Source organism: Amphiura filiformis, chromosome 2 (genome assembly GCF_039555335.1).
Source record: "Amphiura filiformis chromosome 2, Afil_fr2py, whole genome shotgun sequence".
Lineage (NCBI taxonomy): Eukaryota > Metazoa > Echinodermata > Ophiuroidea > Amphilepidida > Amphiuridae > Amphiura > Amphiura filiformis.
In genome coordinates this window covers 73,568,914-73,590,604 of record NC_092629.1, presented here as the reverse complement: position 1 = coordinate 73,590,604, position 21,691 = coordinate 73,568,914, and positions in this window count along the sequence as shown.

The following is a 21,691-nucleotide window of genomic DNA, read 5'->3' as shown; positions in this document are numbered from 1 at the left end:
ATTGCAGGCAGGTTTTTAGCCTTCACTCCTTCTATGATCCTCCTTAGGGCCAGTATGTGGCTTACTGTTGTTCGGCCAACCCTGAAGCCATTCTGGTTGATCCTAAGAACTTTGTCTACTTCAGGTCTGATCCTGTTGAGTATCATTTTGTTGAATATCTTGGCAACAACTGAGCTTAAGCTAATCCCTCGATAGTTCCCTGCTTGACTAAGATCTCCTGACTTAGGAATTGGTACTATGTTGAGAATAGACCACTGGTCAGGCTTGCTTCCTTTAATCAGTGCATTATTGCAAAACTCCAGAGCTATGCCATCCAGATCACATCTTTTCAGTACCTCTGGTGGTATACCATCCTCTCCGCAACTCTTGCCTTCTACCAGTGTAGTCTTTGCCTTTGCATATTCCTCCTGACTAAATGGTGCCACATTGATGTTTAGATCCTTGGCCACCGGTACAATATCCTCATCTTCTCCATCTATTTCTGGAGGGGTACCTAGGAGATCTTTGAAGTGGGTGAACCAGTTGTTAATCCTTTCATTCTGTGTGTCTCCCTTCAGCTGACCTTTCACTGATGCTTTCCTTCCAGTTATTTCAATAATTAGCTTCCAGCTTTGTCCATGCTTGCAGTTGTCATGCGCTTCCTCAACCGCTCTTAGCCTTTTACTTAGATCTTCTTCCGTAGCAGTATTATATGTTATGCATTACTGTTTGTTTACTATTTACATATATGCCGATATTATTTTCTGTTCAAAATAGGGGATCTATCTGGTTTTCATCACCTGCTATGTTAATTCAGAGGTACGTTAGCTGTTATCCATAAAATTTCTCAATTCCCTTGACAAGTCTTTATGAGAACAATCTTAGAATTATTGTCACACACCGAAACAGTCTAGGTATTTTCATACACATTCTCTTTAAAGCATACGGAGACAACCGTCATCCGTCATGCGTTTAAGCTAAAAACTAACGATAATAACTACAATCTATTAATATGTTGAGTGTTCTTATGATTATAAAATATTCATATAAATTTTAAGTAGTTTTGAAGTCAAAAATTCTTCTAACTTAACTTATGATCAATTTTACAAATCATACAAATGCTGCTAATCGGTTCAAATTACACTTGACTACACATTGCATGAAATAATCAAAATTAATAAAGAAGCACACAAACAAACAAACAAAATGAAAGCATATTGAATATTCCGTGCAAAATCAGTATGTTAAATATACAATATATTTTAGTTGTTCGTCATAATGTTTGTATTGGATTCCGAATTCGTTTCATTTTTGTTTTGTTGGTAAAACGCCTTTCTCTGGGATTTGCACATTCATTTCAGTTTCGTGAGGCATTGAAGAGCGAATGGAGTCGAAGAAATGGACGGGTCGAAGAAATAAATGTAAGTAAAAAAACTTATACTAAAAATTAAGACATTCGAATGTAACATTCATAAGAAATATATAATATATATTATATACCTCATATATAGATTCCTGTCATCTGATTGGTTGAAAGTGCAGTATTCGTATTAACTGTTCCCGCAAAATGAACTATGGACCGGTCCACGGAAATGAACTATGGACCGGTCACGTGCGTCACGATCAAACTGCGCGTTATTACGCACTCGCACGCGTAAATGTTTTCACGCGTTATAATTACGCAGAAATCGCAGATTGTAATCTGTGTGCCGTTTGCATTGAAACTATTAATTTCTCTTCCCAATATCGATGCTTTTAACCAAACAGATGACAAGAATCTTAAGATTTGGTATATAAAACAAATATTGACTGCTTTTTATTCAGGTCATGGTTAAAATTATAGGCCCGCGGTGATCTCAAAACCATGACTATGCCCCGAGGCAGTCAATATTTGTACATTAAGCTTTAGAAAATATATCTAGAACAAAGGCATAAGAATGTACACATACTATAAGGTATTGCAAGATCGCAGAAACATAGAATATGACAACTGTGTGTAAGGCTCTTTGTATGAAACTATTAAAATTAGCCTAATCAATGGAATGAAAGATTTCTATTGTGCTTTAGGTGTGTATTCCAGTAATTACAATGGCGAAATGATGGAAATACGTTTGAAAACAGAAACGATGAACCGTTCGTCCCGAAAATGGACTAATTGGTCGCAAAATGGTTTAATTGGTTTCAAGTAAACCATTTGGCGACCATTCTAAAGGCATCTAGACATGCATTTTGCGGATTTAACTTCTTCTTATTTGCGTGCACACGGACTTTCGTCTTTCCACCAATCTGGGCCTGGAAAACACACATGATGTCACCTTCACAAGTGACACCTTCCATCCAATTGATTAGTCGGGTCATAATTATATCATGTGAGGAACATTGTCATCTATTACGTAATGTGAAATCGACAGAATATTGGATGAATGTTCAACTGTCGATATATTCCTGTTTAGCGATAGAGAATTTGTATTGAAAGCGATGCTGCAATACCTTTGTTCAGTGAGTGTAAGTTTATAGTAAACGGTAAGAGCTTTCGAAAACAAACAAAGACGCAAAGGGCACATAAGCTGACAGCCGATCGGTACAATTATAACTTTTTTGAGCAACTGAAACATATAAATAACAATATTGGGGATAGGATTGTTAATGTATTTTGAGGGGGTGGGGGGGGGTCCCAAATGTGTGTTGTCATATTTCCCAGGTAAAATAGAGGGTCATGTTTTTAACACAAAAATTGGTCATAGTATTATCAGGAGCATGTGACTAAATGTTATTTAAATAATAATTGGTTACGCGTCCCTTCTTTGCACTTAAACTTGGGGAATGCAGTTGGAACATAATTATGACTTAAAATGTATATACTCTTTAGTTATGGGACTATGTGGGTGGAATGGCGTGGCTTATACCACATTCGACCCGAGATAGGGGGTAGTAATGATGTCCAATCCCCGAGATAGGTGGCCATACTTGTTTGGAAGCCCATTCCCATTCGGAGGAAAATGTGTGTAGGTGTGTGGGGGTGTGTGTGTGTGTGTGTGTCTATGGAGGTAGGGGAATGGTCGGTTGGTCGGGTAGTTTGGTGTGCCCGTGTGGGGATGTGGGTACGGATATGTTGTGGAGGGGTTTGTGAGTGTGGTAATTGGATATTGGTATTCTACCTTAATGTGCAATAATTGACATAACAATGTTGTATTACCCATGAAATTAATGTTCGCCTGTTTGTTTATTTGTGTTAGATTTTGAACTAGAAGTTTGTTTCTCTAAAAGTATGAAATGTATATGATGTACAGTGGCGTAGATTTCGTTTTGACATTGGGGATGGGGTTGGACAAAATTTCTTGAAGTATAGTGAATACAGCACCTTTTGGCGACATAATACGTTTATGGTACAAATGCGCGTGAATCGAGCGAAATTTGGTTGGCACATTGAAGCTATAAACTGATGAAATATGGTGCAAAATTGGAATAAATTCGTGTGTAGCGTGCAAATTTTTTTAGGGATAAAATGGCCAAATATGAGGTTAATTTGGTCTGAAACCCACATACAGGCGTCAACATTGGGGGAGATGAATGTATGGACCACCCCCTCCAAGCAAAATATTGGGCGGGTTGGTTTATCCCCCACCCCTCCTTTTGGATCTACGCCTATGATGATGTAAATGGATATTAATAACAACATTGTTATTTTTTTTTTCTTCTATTTGAAAGCTTCGAAGTGTAAACGTCCGACCAGCTGAAGACAATACAGATACGACAGATGGATAATTTGCCTGTATATAAATGTGAAACGGTCACGGGAAATGGCTGCAATGACGCTAATATTGATAAATTGCCTATAACTTGCTAATGCTAATGTGATTTTTATTTTTAAAGTTGGCAATTATGAAGCACTAAAACTTGGTAAAACTATTTTCATATTGGACTAATTTCCCTTCATCATGTTGTTACACATGAGATTAATAGTTGGTCTATATGTAGTCACGCCAACTTAAATAATTTAAGTCATTATTTTATGTATGGTATATAATATAAACCAGAAAACCGTTATTGACTGCAATTATTTGATGAATTATATTTATACTTAGTGAACTTAACTTAGCATCTACTCGAGCGGCAGGTGTTGTTTTGACCACCTACAATTGCAGAGTAAACCAACAGATTCGTTGATTATATGGCAAAGCAAACGCCTGCCCTAGTAATAGTGAAATGCTGTTTCTCATTTGGATCTAATTTGACAAGTGTATAAAAATATACGCGTATATCAGGATTATGATTGCATACAGAATAACTGTTGGTATTGGTTTTAGATTTAGCGTTGTTGTGTACCGTGTACTCAAAATTGTATATTGAATTTTTATGAGTACAATGGTAAGAATATTTTCCTGAGGTGAAATATGGACTGTTCAACGAGGCTTTCCCGAGTTGAATAGAACGGTTCATATTTCACCGAATGACAATATTCTTTACATTGAACGAATAAAAACATTCAATATTTGTTTTATATAACTCAAAAAAAAATCTTTACCTTCCAGGAAAACAAAATAAATTACAAAAATATTACAAACTGTATTTATTTTAGAAGCGACACCAACACCTATAACTGGCGAGTCGAGGTGGGCACCGTTCGTTTCCATGGTAGCTGCGAGCTGGAGTGCAATATTTTTTTTGTATAAATAGCAAAAAAAAATCAATAGTAATTGACCAATCAAATGATAAGAATATTTGTATGAGTTATATAATGTATAATATTCGCATACTTATATGTATAAAGAAACAAATAAATGGACATGTATATGGCAGGAAATTTATAAATGTTGTAGTACAGAAACACACTTAAAAATCGGGCATTTAGGGTTCCTGGTTTTTTCATTGAAACCTGAGATAAGATTTAAAAAAAATTGTATTTGTAATAAAAGAGGGCATGGACACAAATATACAAGTTAAGCCTTCATTTGTTTAAATCAGAAATCAGAAATACAGATACAGTGATCCAAAATCACAAGGATGATGCAAATTCAAAAGTTTCCGATAGCTTCATTGGATTTTCTATTGATTTTATTAAACCGTTCTTGAACAAAATTATAAGTTTGATCAGCTCGTAATCGATGGGAGTTGTTACACCACTACGCCAATAAGTAAACCCGCGGTAAGGCTGATAAAGTTGTCCTGTTTCTGTGTCTGTTTGCGCGTTCAATAAAGTAGGTAAAATATATTTTAGACTTAGACATTTATATTAATCCGCGATGTTATAACTTGTGCCCGCCGATTTCGAGCTGATCAAACTATAGCGAAGTGCGTTCTATTGATTAAAACATTAGAACATCATTAAAATGCATGCAACTTTTTGATTTCGTCCCTTCTTTGGGTTAAAATATAAAGTCCTAACTTGGTTTAGTGGACATATCTCTGAATAGACCTTTCATTACCACCGTGCTTTTGGCGGGGCGTTTGAGTAGGCCCAGCCATAGCATTGTGGATGCATGCAGTGTTTTATTCTGATGAACATATAATAAAATTCGTTATTAATTTCACTATGTTGATGACAGGAGATGCAGCGTGCAGAAACACATTCAGCAAAAACGTGTTCTTCTCTAATGTGTTGCCACCAAGAGTCTAGAAGCTCTAGTGCTGATTAATTTTTTGTGCAATAAGTTGAACCATAAAAAAATAAGATAACAAAAATTAATAAAGAAAAAATATGAGAACAAAGGTGTGCTTGCTTTCAACTTTCGTTGTGCGGTATTTTATTTCAATGGATAGCCACTCTTGACACCCCTATCATCTTGCGCTCATAAGTTAAGTTGCTTTTAAGATACAGAGTTGAAACTTAGCAGACAATTAGCAGGATGTGTTTATATAAAACTTGATGTTGCTGCAAAGTTTGTATATTTGTTTTGTTTTATAAAACCTGTATCTGTATAAAACAAAGTAATAACCTGTATATAAAAAACATGTAGTTATGTAGTTTGGTTTATCAGTGTAATGTGTTGCTGTATATTTCAACGTAATTATGCCGGCATATAAATTTACATAATTAATATAAATAGTGCTAAATAAACATATGCAATGATCAAAACGTAATCTATGACTTTCAACATAGTCTAAATGTTGGTGTTAGCTGACAATACATTTTGACATGAAATAATATTAAGCAAAAATAAAAGACAGAAACAACGGTTAAAATATAGTAAAAATATAAAGGAAAGCAATTGGAAATTAATACAAAATCTAATAAAATATAACACGTGATTTAGCGCTCTTGCATAATAATAATAATAATAATAATAATAATAATAATAATAATAATAATAATAATAATAATAATAATAATAATAATAATAATTGTATTAAGGGATATTGTATACATCATGTACATAGATACTGGCATAAATATCCAAATCCATACACGTATGTAATTAATGTAAATTGGTGTGTGATAAATAAAATAATACGTAGGCCTATATATTATAAAATGGATACCATTACCAGGAATAATCGGTGTCTTGCTGAGATATGTTGAAGTTATTAGTCGCTCGGTGAGACTCAAAAGGGGCCAAGCCTTCTCAGTAACTAACGTGTCAACCATATCTTAACACAGCACCGATTATTTGTGGTTCTTGTCTGTTTTGAACCGTTTACATTTTACGGTGAGACAAATGAATGAATTTGTTGTAACGGTTTATTTATTTACAAAAAGAAAATAAATTATGTGAACGCTAATGTATTATCTTGTTTAAAGTTCAGGTATTTTCTCATAATTAAAACACCTTAAAAGAGTATACAATTTTTCGCTTGTATCCTTTGGTCGATTCTAATTAAGAATTAAATGGTAATGCATTATCCTTTACACGAAAATAATGTGTCCGAGGCAGTAAAAACGTAAATAATGGGTGAGGCGTTTTTACTGCCGAGGACACGTTATTTGCGTGTAAAGGATAATGCTGCAGCCTTTATTTCTATTCTATAGAGGCCGTCAGCGTGACGTCATATGCCGCCATCTTGTGGGTACACGCTGCGATGGTCGTTCGATCTCCATGCGTGAACAGCAAAATCACCGCGTTGTTGCGTGATAACAGCTGCGTGCCAAGCTGCGCCCAGCGCGTAGTGTCCGACGCATGAACACACAGAACATCTGTACCCACAGGATTGCGAAAGGCTGACGGCCTCTATTACCACAAAATAGTGCGATTTAAAAAGAAAATATCACATTTTTTGCCCAAATATTCCCAGTTGTTTACCTCAAGGTGGAGCGCCTACGCGTAGCCAAAGCGTAAGTGATAGCGAGTATTGCAGAACGCGTAACCAAGCGTAATGTTTTGCGTAGAATGCGTAACGACGCTAATATACAGCATTTCGCTTTGCTGTGCGCTGTGATGCGAGAGGAACATAAAGTTCGTTGCCCTGGCCACTTTATTGCTAATTAATGGTCTTTCACGTGACGCGTTTCAACAAATCACAGTGCGCGATTTTGAATAATGGGCCGTGGGGGTAATAGAATAAAAGAGATTTAATCAAATCAATACAAATCAAAATCAAGTCAATCCACTTGTGGTCGATAATTAAGTTTATAGTCTTATTTTTCCCTATTCATCAAAACAATAGTGAGTATGTAAATAGTTCGAAAGTTTTACTTAGACATAAAGATAACTCTTTTTAGACAATATAAAATAGAGTTATTTTTATAAACTCCTCAAAAAAGTTTGGAAACTTTCCAAAACGGCTATATATCAGAAATATTTGAAATTTATTTCCACACTGTTTCAAATTAATACAAACATTGTCCTTTACTGTCTAAAATAACACCACATTTGTGACCATAACTTATTTCACGGTTGAGTAACTGTCTTTGAAAGACAAGGAGGTCTGAAACAAAATGTGCCAAGTGTGCCATTGTCTGCGCAATTGCATCAGTAAACATGAGCAAAGAATATCACGCTGTTTCAGTAGCCTACGGTTTCGAAGTGCTGGCAGGCTTATGTACCGGTCTTCTGCAGCTGTTGTTTTTCTTGGGTGGTCACTTCTGGGTCTGTCTTTGACATCTCCGGTCTGACGAAACTTAGCATTTAGCTTGGAGATCTTACTGCGGGAAAATCCAAAAGTTGCCGCAACTTGGTTCTGAAGTATGCCTTATCTAGATCTGATATTATCGAACCATGGTTGATTAGAGCTTTGTTAAAAATGACCACAATGAAGAAGTGACCAGCAAGAGAGATTGACTTGCGTTGATCCATTTCGATCGACCTGTAGAACTGTTAATCCATAGCACTTTTCATTCAGAATGGTATACTGGAAACAACTTTTCATTCATTCTTTTATTCATTCATCAACCCACTCATTCGTTCATTCAAAGCAATGAGATGAGCGCAGACAATGGTCACTTCCAGGATCTGTGGTTTGTCATAATTATTTTCTTTGAGACATATCTGTCTTTCAAAGAAAGTTACTCATCTGTGGAATAAGTTACCGTCATAAATGAGGTGTCATTGTTGACAGGAAAAAACAATGTTTTCACTGATAAACAATATGGAGATAGATTTTAAACATTTCTGATATATAGCCGTTTTTGAAAGTTTCCAAACTTTTTTTGAAGAGTCTATATCCTCAGAACAAACTTTGCTACACCAAATAAACGTATTACTGTATTCTAGGGTGCAAGCTATTACTATTGCTATTGAATAGTAATATAACTAGGTTAGCCCACATCACTAATACATTCTCCTATACGTTAGGCCTAAAAATGTTTGATTGGCGTAACATAAAAAACAAAAATGAAGAGTTGAATTGCAAAACTGCTTACATCCATTTTTGACTTTTTGAGAAAAACACATTTTTTTAACTGTGCAATAATTACTTGTTCGATTTGATTCATTTTGGTTTTGAACAAAGTGATGATGGAAAGAAACTAAAAGAATAAGTTTGGTACAAATTTTTAGCCTTTGTATTTATTTTATTATTACTTTTATATCATGCCTTTTATGGATGTAAGCAGTTTTGCAAGGAAACTCATTTACCCTATTTCTAAAAAACATCTTTAAAATCAGAGTTGAGTCCATCTGTTGGTATGGTATTATGTATCTTGCTTAATGCTTTCAAAATCAAAAAGAAAAATTTAAATATCTCATTTACTTTTTTAATTATGATTTTTTAATTTAGGGTAGGTCTGTCGGCCTTTTTTTATAAATTTTTACGCATACACATTTGAAGCTGTAAATTGGGTATGATAAAGGCATTGGGACTTTTTTTTTATTTATTTTTTTATTTTAATTTTATTTTTTAATTTCTTTTGTAAAAAAAATAAGAAAAAAAGTCTATGGTTGGGCCTATTTTTAGAGTCGGTCGGGTTATAAAAAAAAAATATTATTGGTTGTTATCATGAATAACTGACTGTCAGGGAATTTTTCAGTTTCATTATATATCATCTTATTTTATTGGCAACTTACCAAAATTCACAATGATAAACATCATAATGATGTCATGGAAACGAATACACAAACGCAGTCTCTGACAACAGCTTGAATAGACAGTTCCATATTTGGCAAAATTGACAAACATGATTTACTCTCCTACCTATTGTAAAGGACGAGGTTTGGAATTGACGAAGATATTTTCAACTGCTGTTTAAAAAGACAATTAAGTGGAACTTGCTAATCTTTCAAGTCCAGTTGATCAGATTACAATCTCTGATTTATGATTGTGGTTTTGCTGATCTGAAAGGAAAACGTGTTAACGTTAACAGGAAAAAAACAAGTAAGTAGTCTGAGTACATTATCATCGTCACCATATTCTTTTTCTTTTCCGTCTTGCCATGTTCGGACTTTTTTGGTATACTAGAAGAGCATTAATGAGAATAAAGATTGTCCCAACTTCATATGCGATAATAAGCTATAATAACATGCGTTCACAATAATATTTTCATGTCTTTCCAACATTATTCAGATGGACACCTACTATTCAAGTACCCTATTTAAATATCAATAAAGCCGCTATATATTTATTGTTTCATATGTATTCTGAACTACCCGGTTTTGTTGTTGCTTTGAGTCACATTCTACCGAAACGTGTGACTTTATAAACACATCAATAAAAGAAAGCCTACTTTGAGTGTTCATATAACTTTTATATAAAAGTGGGAGGAATTGTGTTACCACACATGTGTAAAACAATCGCAAAGGTCGATATTTTTAAGGGGGTACTACACCCTCGATAAATTTGTGTCTATTTTTGCATTTTTCTCAAAACTAATAACAGTGGTAACAAAGTTATGTATATTATAGGGGCAAGGAATCCAATTACTACACTGGAATTTCAGTGACCCAAGACAAGCGGTTTGTTATTTATGATCAGAAATAAGGTACCGCTAGGATGTACCTCGTTTCCTATCATAAATACTGAACCGCTTGTCTTGAGTCACTGAAATTTCAGTGTAGTAATTGGATTCCTTGCCCCAATAATATACATAACTTTTGTTACCTGTGTGTTATTATCTTTTGAGAAAAATAAAAAAATAGTCACAATTTACCACAAGGGTGTAGTACCCCCTTAAACTTCTGGACAAAGCTATTGGAATTTACAAATGTCTTTTCGCCTTTCTATTAAAATATTATTACCTAGAATGAGCTAATTCGGTATCTTTTGCTATTAGGAAAATGTCAAAATGACATCAACGACTAGTTGCAGGTGGATGTGCATCGCCCTATGTTTGATGACCATTTTATCCTCAACTGTTTTTCCTTATGGAGCAACGGGTGAGTACTTTAACTCGTTGGTACACAGGGGTTTTAGTGTGCAAACATTTCGGATTTATTGTGATGTCTTTCTTGGGACACATTAAATGAATATGCCTTCATTTGACGACCTAACCGCAAGAAGACCGTAAGTCCATATTTGGCATTTTGAGATATGATCGTTGATCATTTTGAGATATGATAGTATCTATAGTATACTCATGAGAAACGAATAATAAACTTACCACACGTCAATTGGCTTATTAATTGTTAGGGATAACCATTTTAGTCTCTATTAAAGGTGAACCTCATAGAAAATAAAGTTATATATCAATGGAAAGCTTATGATGTCAGGATACTAAAAAAAAAATTTTCCCATTTTTTTGATGACCAATAGAGCTGAAAAATTAAAAAAATGAATGAATTTTTGGTCTTTTTTAAGGCACCCAAAATGCACCCAAATCAATCGTCTATGACCTTGGGAATGCTTGTGACGTAAGCTCAGGGTTCGCAGTCACGTGATCCTACTCGGAAACACGTAAACAAGACTTGCTTCCTGTACTTTGCAAGCTGCCCGGCAAGTCTGATTTTCACAATAAAGCTTGAAATTAGAGGAATCTTCAAGTTGCTGGTTCCTTCTATATATATTAGAAATAATAGAATTATTGTCAACACATACATTTTCCGTAAATTTTTGACAAAATCAGTCACAACTGGCTGGGTATAATTGGGTAATTGAGTTTGAATTTCGGGCTTGGATCAATTCCATGCGCAAATGCTTGCTGCTACCGTATACCGTTCATGTCATGGACTGAATAAACATGATCGTCATTGATCGAATAACAAATTAAATACTTGTTTGTGACATTCCCTATTCTTGATTCATTTGAAAATATCTGATTTTTAAAAATATCGTCTTGCAGTAATCACAAAATTAATTTAAAAAATCCAGCCCATATAAAGTTTTTCATTTTTAGCGCATTGCGGTAATACATTCTTTCCACACAATCACGATTGAAAGAAACAGATACTTTATTTTGAAATAAATACAATTTAGGCTTAGTAGACCATTTGATGGAATTCTGAAATCTGAATAAAATTAAAATATTGTCACTTGTGTCACGATTCTTTAATGATAGTACAATCAGTGTACAGTACTGAAAAAGTGCAACATTCATGTTTTATGGATTACCGAACATGATACGTAAATTGCTGCTGAAGAAATTGCAGGAACCCGATCAAGGTGGACATGCACAAACACACGTACAGCGACTCGCTTCGTCCGGTAGCACTTGCGCTGTGTGCCCGGCTGTGTGTTTCAGCAGATTTGATCAATCCCCGGGGATCAATCGCTTATATTTGGAACATTTACAGGAATAAATTTTGCTGATGAAGTAGCAATAAGTTGGAAATATCAGAATGTGAATATCAAATCGGTCATTTTGTCTGCAAGTACAGTACAGTCGCGGATACCGAACACTCTGGCGACTGAGACTCAGTCAGTCACTGAGTTCATCCCGTAGGGATGTATCTACGAGTTCGCCTATCATACATGACCGGTTGTAAAGCTAAGAAATAATTAAAAATCATGTACCTTATTCTATTCCTTCATTTTCTCATTGTGATAAGTTCATCTCAACTTGGTGTGACGATCTGAACTGGTAGCACTAGCAGTTATTTTTTGCAATCTGTTTTCATTCCGGTTCTTCGGCGAATCTTCGCTCTTCGTGCTTTACTGCAATATTCCCGATGCATATCGTGGATGGCTTGGCCTATCCCAAATGACCCCGGCCAGCACTTTTCCCATTTTTGAATCCACACAGTTTATTCAGGAACTTCATTCTTGATTTGATCATGATGTTTCCTTCATGTTATTCTTATTTTATTGAAGATATTTATCATGTAAAGTAAGTTGACAATGACTGAATTCGTACATTGGCCCGATGCATGCCACAGTAATGCATGGACATTGGTTTTACAATCAAACCCGGAAGTAACTGTGTGTCCCCGAGCTGACGTCATCAACGAAAGCGCCCAATTTGAACCATTTCGTTTTGTAATTTAGGGGGGGGGCCAATATCCAATCTTTGCATGGAGATTATGTCTAGCCTGGTACGTTAGGCAAATAAAAAATGTTCTTTTCTGCTTCCTGGCATCATAAGCTTTCCATTGATATATAACTTTATTTTCAACGAGGTTCACCTTTAACGTTTGTGGAGGGTCCGTTTCTACCACAAGAAGACCGTAAGTCCATATTTGGCATTTTGAGATATGATCGATTAAACTTTTTAAAAATAAGATAATTTGGAAACCAAAAGGCCATACTATTGATACTTCTCAGGTACATGGGTATAGGCAAGAAGAACCATTTTGTATATTAACCAAGTAAATATCTGTAATATTGAGAGATTTATCATTTTTGGACTTATGGTCTTCTTGCGCTTGGAAGGAAACAAAAACTCAAAACTGAATACAGATGTTGGAACTATTTAACCATATTGGTAATCTATCTGCAAAGACGATCAATTTGACACCTTGTTTGATGCATCTGAAGGTTGTTTTAAAGTTTGACCTCAGTTGACCTTTAACCGGAAGTGACCCTCTAACTCATAAACCGAGCTCAAAATGTATTATAAATTATATGTTTTCGTAATCGTTGTGATGAGACGAGTAATTTGACATGTCTCTTGACGACATTGGACAATTTTTCATTTTTGACCCTCTTGACCCCTCACGTGACCCCTATGGGGTGGGGGCTAAATGTCAAAAAAAATGTCAAAAAGTTTGTCTTCATCCAAAAACCACCTGTAACTCAATTTCGTCAAAAGTGGACTTACAGTCTTCTTGCGCTCAGGTCTTCAAATATTGACTTTACACATTATTTTGAATTGGATTATCATCTAGAATAACCTTTTGAATACTTTCGATGCCTAAAATGCCCATTCCATAATGGAAAATCAATAAATTATGTTTCATAGATTTGCCATATGACCATGTGTGCCATCATTTACATCATAATGGATTTCAGAATCCAGAAATTTGTTCAGAATAACTAGGTTGAATCAATAAAATATATATTTATTTTTGCCAATTCTTTATATTTTAGTGTTGTGCTGTGACATTTTTATTCACCAGCGTTGGAAATGCATGTGACATGTAACATCTACAATAGAAATGAAACTTCTACTCAATTTATTTTTAAAGTTACAGCTATTTTAATATTTGACATTTTAGGGCAAAAATGGAAAAAAAATCACAAAAAACACATTTTTAACCCTAAATAACTCCTAAATGTGCCAAGTAAAACGTGGGAACTTTTTGGATATTAATTCAGACATATCTTTACTCTTGATTAGTTGTGTTTTCATGTTGTGCCCAAGAGGGGACTACAAAAGTGAAAGATAAATGCCCATGCCCCATAGTCTAATTATAGGACTTCGTCGATGTTTTGGTTCGTTGCCTTAAAGGATCTAAAATGAGCGTTTATGGCGTTTCGACAGTATTTTTTGTAGGACATGAGAGCACCTCAGACCTATCGAATTGCATTCTGAATACGAAGCATGTCTTTCTGATATCAAATAATTTTCATTTTTTGAAAATCACAATATAATACAAATTTTATGACAATTATATGATTTTTGATATATAACAGTCCTCGAAGTAAATTATATAAATCTAATGATATATTCTTAAAGTGTATGTAGCAGGGAGGAAAAGCCGACGGTCAATTGAAAATTTTAACCTTTCATATTGAAGATATGGATTTTTTTCCCAAAAAGACCTATTTTTTTTGGTGTTTTGGGAAAAAAATCCATATCTTCAATACGAAAGGTCAAAATTTTCAATTGATCGTCGGCTTTTCATCCCACCTACATACACTTAAAGTATAAATCATCAGATTTATAAAGTTTACTTCAAGTACTGTTAAATATCAAAAATATCAATTTTAATGATTTGCCATAAAATGTGTATTAAATTGCGAATTTCAAAAATGAAAATTATTTGATATCAGAATGACATTCTTCGTATTCAGAATGCAATTCGATATGTCTGATGTGCTCTGATGTCCCAAAATAAATACTGTCCAAACGTTCATACCCCAGCCCTTAATATTGTGTTATAAAACATTTTTTTAAACATTTGACCAAAAATACCACTCAATTTTTAAATATAATTTTGACTTTTTTTTAATATTATTTTTCGCATAATAATTTACAATTATTTTAAGACATTTTGTGTACGTTTTTTTTTGCAATTATGAAACAGTTTTCAATGAACCTTTGTTTGTCCTTTTGAAAATATTACAATAACATGTTTTCGTGTATACTTTGATTGGATGATCAACAGTGCAAAACCAGCTTAGGAGCATAATGTATTTCGCACTTTTGTAAATACCTTGACTCAGGAAGAAATACAACAAACTCCCATCTGGTAATGAGAAAATCCTGTGAGCTGAAAACACTTAAAAATAAATGTAGCGGAACGTTTTATAGCACCGCAAAGTGTTGAGAATCCAAATCGCAAAGAAGAAAGCACAGTGTTATTATCATCATAAAATTTGTTCATTAATTAAAGTGGTCGCGGATTGAATTTAGTTTCATTATCTCATTATCGTTTCTCTATGTTGAAATTACAGGGTGAATGTTTTGAATGTTACTTATTAAGGCGACGCGATCTTTTGTTGGTCGAAACAACCAGAAAATGTAAATCAATATGTTATTGAAATATAACACTTTGATGTTTTGCAAAAGTTCATTCTACAAATCATATATTTTGAAAACTTGCTTGATTTATTGTTGTTAGTTAGTTATGCACGTTTTACGCTTCAGCCTTCCTTACAATATAACTCAAGAACCACGTGACCTACAAAAGTATATCTGTGATATTTGAATTTTTATACTCGCCCGCTATGAAATGACCAATGCATTTTTTTGTCAAAACTCACTGCCATTCACATGATGCTGTGAACTAACAAATCGCAACAGTTTAAAATAGTTGCTAATATTAAGTGTCAGATTTTGCACGTTTCCATCTTAAACAAATAAAGCTGACACACATTAGGAATTGCATGTTGCAGTTGTAAAAGACCTATGCATCTTCCTTTGGCACGATTTAAGGAAACACTTGTCGTCAATTTTGTTCATTTTAGCATGGCATTTCGCGCGCGTCCGGGTAATGTTCTTATAGTAGCAGATCAGTGGAATTATTTGGACATTTTTGCCCCAGACTCGGTGACTCCGGTACATCCCCCTTTGAATTCTAGCATTGAAATAGCAAATTGTGCACTTTATCAAACTTTCCTGGTAAAGGAATTCTGGGGACAGCTTTTAATAAACTTGGGTTACAGTTGGGGGGGGGGCAGGGGTGGTGGAAATCATGCCATACCAGCAAAATGTATTTCTTGGCAGACACTGAACTATTTTGAACATCGTTTAAAATGTCTTGCAATTGCTAAACAATAACACTTAAGGAAATTTGACATTAAATTAAACAATTTAAAGTACAACTTTTTCACACCCTGTATTGTATTCAATGAAAGGACGCATTGTGTTCATTCCAAATAACGAGTTCATTTTACAATTTGAAATAATATGTAGAGATATTGGAGTGGTAAAGAAATGTAATTTTAGGTATTTGTCAGTGGAATCACCCTGTATATGTTTTGGGCACACCCTGTATATCCATCCAATATATGCTCTCTAAAATGTAACTTTTACATAGTTTGGGTGAAAGCTTTTAAAATATAATCAGAAATACAAAAAAAAGAGTTGATTGTTGACAAATTGACCTAAAAAACATTTTAAAAATAAACAAATAAGAAAAAGGTATCTGGATCGGGATGATAGATCGAATGGAAAAAAAGGGGGTGGGGTGACAAACCATGTGTTTTGGATGATAGGGTGTTGATATTAAACAGTATCGACTATATTTATAAATACGTTTTTATAAATACGCCCGTGACCCATGGGGACCCATACGACATACAAAGACCAGCAAGCATGACCAAATCCTTATACATTGACCACTATAGAGAAAAGGATAGGAACTCCTTTATCATCAAATTTAAGTAGAAATTGAATAGAAAAACATATAAGTGGTCAGAATTTGTAATTATGTTATTAAAAACAACATTTTGAAAGTATTTGATAACGGCAAAAAAATATATTCTACAGATTTTTTTTTCAAAGCCTGTCAAGATAATAGGTCTTTGCTTTCATTTTTATCTCATTATTTCTGCTTCAAATGACCAGAAAACCTTCCTGACAGCTGCTGTTTAGGCCTACATAAATATTTGCGTAATTTTTGGTAAAGAATAAATAAACTGAAATTTGACCGCAATCGTATATAGGTGTATATTTTGGCTTTAACAAAAATATAAAACTTGTTTGATGGGATCATTTATTAATTTTCTAACAAAACATTATTGTAATGTTCAACTCTAGACCTGAATAAAGCCAACAGCTATCGCACTAATAAACTGTATATACACATATATTTTGTAGCAATTTTGTAGCAACATTTTGTAACATAAATTTTCTATATCAAATTATTCATTTTTTTCTGCTTTTTTGTGGTAATTTTAATTCTACAGACTGTACATATGGGTGCAAATTGAGGGCGCTATTTACATATATTTTAAATTTTAAATTAGCCAAATAATATGCGTTAAACCTTACATTTCATGATAAAAAGTTTTTGAAAATTCACTTGACATTTGATAGCCTGTTTGCTGATGTTCTAATATCGTTTTACAAGTCTCCACCCCTTGTAAAGATGCAAACAAGATTTTAGATAAATAGCGCCATCATTGTTCAACTTTTCTTAAAATGACTCAGTTTTACATGCCATCAAACAACCTTGGAACCAGTGTAGACGGAGTTTACATAATACTGTATACAGTTCGTGCATCCAAATATTTACCGCTAAGCCATACAAGTGGTTTGGTAGAGTTGGTGTTAATAGCAATGTTATTCTCACTCAGTGGCTCGCTCGTGTATGCTTTTTCTGGAACATTTAAATGTCGGGTTATATAAAGAGTAAAAAAACGTTTTAATAACATTCTAAAATTATTTTTGAAAACTTGGTACAAATCATTCTAAACAAAATGATATTTTGGGGTTGAAAAAATATTTTGCAAAAAATGTTTGCCCAAAATATTTACAATAACGTTTTTAAAATGTTTTCACGATCTTTATATAACCCGACATTTAAATGTTATTAAAACGTTTTGTACAAAACATTTTAAGAACAGTTCTGTGTTTGCTGGGTGCAAATATTTTAACATAATGTTATTTAAGTGTTGACAAAATATTTGGACAAAAAATGTTTCAAAAACATTTTTAAAATATTGTTGTAGTGTGCTTTCATACAAACGATTTCATGACCTTTATATAACCCGATATTTTAATGTTATTTAAACGTTTTTACCTAAACCAAAACCCAAAATATAACTTATTTAAAACGTATCTGGTCGGCCAAGAAAGAACGAAGGGTATAGGACAAACAAAACTCAAATCTAATATAAATTATTTTGAATTCCGCTTCTTTACAGAAATTCTCGATCTTAATGGCTATTCATCGACGGACAGTACTGGCAACGATAATGATCCTGATACACGAACCTATGTGTCTAGAAATGATGGTAATAAGTGATCCAAACTGCTTGTTTGTATTTTCAGCATACATCGTTTTCAGTTATACTGCTAAGCGTCAATGTCAAAAAGCCTGCGTATGTACATGTATTCTATTCTACAATAATGATGATTACAACAATATGGTCACCAACATGTGATAATGTGCAAGGGTATTGTTTTGATTAACCTGCCGGCCTATTCAGGTGACGTAATTATCGGTATGCCTACTCACGCTAGCTCCGTCACGTGATACAACTCCCTATGTCATTTTTACAATTGCACGAATTTCCAAACAACGGTTCCTATGCTCACGACTTTTGATATCAAATTTGGTACCAACCTTCGAAGGAAAGTCATATGGAAAGGTTTATACACAAAAACGATTCTCTTATAAACCATCATGCGCACAGTTTCCACCTCGATAGTCTAAGAGTCTTTGCACAGGTCTTTGATCGGTTACGGTTCGCTATCTCTAAGGTTCGCTATCTCTAAGGTTCGCTATCTCTAAGGTTCATTATCACTAATTACGAAAAAGGTCCGCTATACCTAAGGTTCGATATCACTAATTTTGAAAAAGGTTCGGTATTTCTAAGGTTCGATATCACTAATTTTAAATAAGGTTCGCTATCTCTAATTTTAAATCAGGTCCGCTATCACTAATTTATTGAAGGTTCGCTATCTCTAAGGTTCGCTATCACTAATTTAAAATAAGGTCCGCTATCTCTAATTTTAACAATCCCGGTATCCCTAAGGTTCGCTATCTCTTATTTTAAATAAGGTCCGCTATCTCTAAGGTTCGCTATCTCTAAGGTTCGCTATCTCTAAGGTTCGCTATCACTAATTTCAAATAAGGTTCGCTATCTCTAATTTTAAATAAGGTTCGCTATCTCTAATTTTAAATAAGGCTCGCTATCTCTAATTTCAAATAAGGTTCGTTATAGCGGTCCGCTATATTAGAGATAGCGGACCTTATTTGAAATTAGAGATAGCGGACCTTATTTAAAATTAGAGATAGTGGACCTTATTTAAGATTAGTGATAACGAACCTTAGGTATAGCGAACCTTAATCGAAATTAGTGATAACGAACCTTAGAGATAGCGAACCTTAATTAATTAGGGATAGCGAACCTTAAACAAAATTAGTGATAGCGAACCTTAGGTATAGCGGACCTTTATTGGAATTAGTGATAACGAACCTTAGAGATAGCGAACCTTCAGTAAATTAGTGATAGCGGACCTTATTCAAAATTAGTGATAGCGAACCTTATTTTAAATTAGTGATAGCGAACCTTATTTAAAATTAGTGATATCGAACCTTAGAAGTAGCGGACCTTTTTTTAGGTATAGCGAACCTTTTTCTCTATTAGAGATAGCGGGATTCTGATCTCCATAGACTTTACACGTTAGTGATAGCGAACCTTAGAGATAGCGAACCTTAGAGATAGCGGACCTTAGAGATAGCGGGATGTCACCCTTTGATCAAAGTTCTTCATGTTTAACCCATACCATCGTTATCCTAGTATAATACTAGTATACTTGACCTATCTATGACGAGCGGTTATAGAGTTATGGGCTGATAATGGGCAGAGTAATATTGTGACGTCATAATGTCTAACTTTGCCTCCACATGGGGCGAAAATTAAAATTGATCTGATTTTGTTAAAAACGATCTCAAATTATTCAGCTTGTTGCAAGAAATGAGAAAAAGAATAGCCTACAGTATAGGGGCCAGTACCATGAAATGTTCGCGTGGTTGGACAGATGTTTCAAATGGACAAATCATATTTCAAAATGTTCAGAATCGTATTTGGTGTGCGGAACACATGTCTCAAGGATATTTGAAATATTCAATACATTTAATTCATGGGTAAAATGTAACTCCCATATATCGACATACGTCATGTGCCCATGAAAAGACCCCGGTATTTTTGGCAAATCCTACACCCAATGATCCCGGTTTTTTTCAGTAGCTTACACTGAATGACCCCCTTTTTTGAACAATTAGTCCTCAAAATTGAAATTTCGGAATTTTGAAAAAAAGTGAGTTTTTTAAATTTTGTACTGTAAAATCGGGTAAAAAGCTATTTTTGATTGTTAATGATGTGAAATGTTGGCCGCTCCCATACAAAATCACCCCATGTTTTGACATTGCCAACAACGAATGACCCCCTGTTCCTGAAAATTTCTACACTGATATACCCCTAGTTTCGTAGGCTGGTGGGTACAGGTACGTCACTTTCATATTCGAGTGACCCCGGGGTATCAGTTTACTAAGATGGATGTTTGGATCAAAAACGTCAATCACAACATTTTCCTGTGACCTATGGTTTTTGACCTATGACCTCTTGGAACGGGGGATTATTCATCTGTGCAAAACATTGATTTATTATAAAATGTGCCACATGTTACTCAAGCTGTAAATCTGAACAAAGGGGGCAATTATCAAGTAGTGGTCTGGTGTCGGTTCACTTCTGTTTAAATAGTGGGACTGTGAACATGGTGGTGTTTATAATGGAATCTAATATATAGTTTTCGAGGTATGGATTTTAAAATGAAACACCCGCTTTAAATCAATATAGGCCTATTAGTGAAAACAACACTTTGATGTTTTGCAAAAGTTCATACTACAAATCATATACTTTTAAAACTTGCTTGATTTATTGTTGTGAATGAGTTATGTACGTTTTACAGAAGAAGTGTTGTTGTTTCAGCCCTCTTTACAACATAACTTAAGAACCGCCGGACCTACAAAAGTATATCTGTGATATTTGCACTATTCTACACACTCGCTATAATTTTTTAATGTAAGTTTTGCCAAAGCTTACTACCATTAGCAAGATGATGTGAACTACCAAATGACAACAGTTTAAAATAAACGGTTCCAAAAAGGTAAGTCCCCCCTAAGACATTTTAGTATAATCCAAAAACGGCTTGATCAATTCTCTTGTTTTAAAGTTTGGAACATAGTCTGATTAGTTATGCATCAACTTAGAGAGTTTTTGTTGATACTTTTTATCATCTTCATTGCAAAATGCAGCCATTTATGAATTTTTCGGCTAAAAAAAGTTGCATTTTTCTACAAAGGCTTTTTATGCTTCAATTTGTGTTTCACAACTTTTTCCCTTTAAGTGATTAATTTAATAAAAAAGAAGCATTATTGAATTTAATTAAATAATAGCTTTTCCTGATTTAAGTGATAACGGCCACCCATATAAATGTTTTTGAACCATTCAAGGAATGACCAATGAAACAAGTGAATAGGGATCCAGTATAAAATATCTAACCAGGAATATGTTGCTCCATTGATTAAATTAATCAATGAACACAAGATTTATCATTGAAGTTACAGTTGTT